The sequence below is a fragment of the Tupaia chinensis genome, unplaced genomic scaffold (assembly GCF_000334495.1).
Source record: "Tupaia chinensis unplaced genomic scaffold, TupChi_1.0 Scaffold000502_1, whole genome shotgun sequence".
In the NCBI taxonomy this organism is placed as follows: domain Eukaryota; kingdom Metazoa; phylum Chordata; class Mammalia; order Scandentia; family Tupaiidae; genus Tupaia; species Tupaia belangeri.
Window position 1 is genome coordinate 782,896 of NW_006160014.1, and position 860 is coordinate 783,755.

Sequence of the window (860 nt, forward strand, 5' to 3'; positions counted from 1 at the left end):
TCCTGAATCTGGTGGCTTGCTTTCTCACTTTCCCTCTCTCTCTCTGTGTCTGTATGATCAAACTGGAAAGTAACAGTAATAATAAAGTTAAAATAAAATAATTATAAAAAAAAAAGGGTAAAATTGGGACCAGCACTTGCTGTAATGGCTGTATCACTGGACTCTCATGTAGTCGAACCCAGTTTGAGTCCCAGACCCGGTGACTTAAACTCACGCCGGGTGCGTGTGCATATGTGCCCAAGATCCCAAGAGGAGAATGGAGGAGAAGGGATTGCAGTGTGGCCAATTCTTCCTGGGGGGTGATTTCTTGCTTTCTGTCTCTCTGTCTCTGCCTTTCTGGTGAGCGCACGCACCTTATAGCAAAAATCTCTCAAAAAAAATTTTTTTTTAAATGTCCTGTTATGGGGCCAGCAGGTGGTGTGGTAGTTGGAGTACTGGACTCCCATACAGCCGACAACGTTTGAGTCTCAGTCCTGACAGCTTGCTTTCTTACCCCCATCTGTCCCCGTCAAAAATAAATAAGCCCTCCCCCCCCTTTATTTTTAAAAAAAGAGAATTACGTTTTATAACTTTATTACTATTTTCCAGTTTGATCAGAGAGAAGGAAAGTGAGAAGGCAAGCTACCAGATCTGGGACTCGAACTGTGGTAGGCTGTGTGGAAGTCCAGCACCTTTAATCATCATGCCATCTGCTATCCCCCCTTTTTGTTAGAAGTTTTTGCAATAAGGTGCATGCGCTTGCCAAAGAGAGACAGAGGGAAAGTGAGAAATCACCCCTTACGGGGATGGCCATGTTGCAATATCTTCTCTATTCTGTTATCTTGTGTGCACACGCACACATGCCCCATGTGATTTTCTTT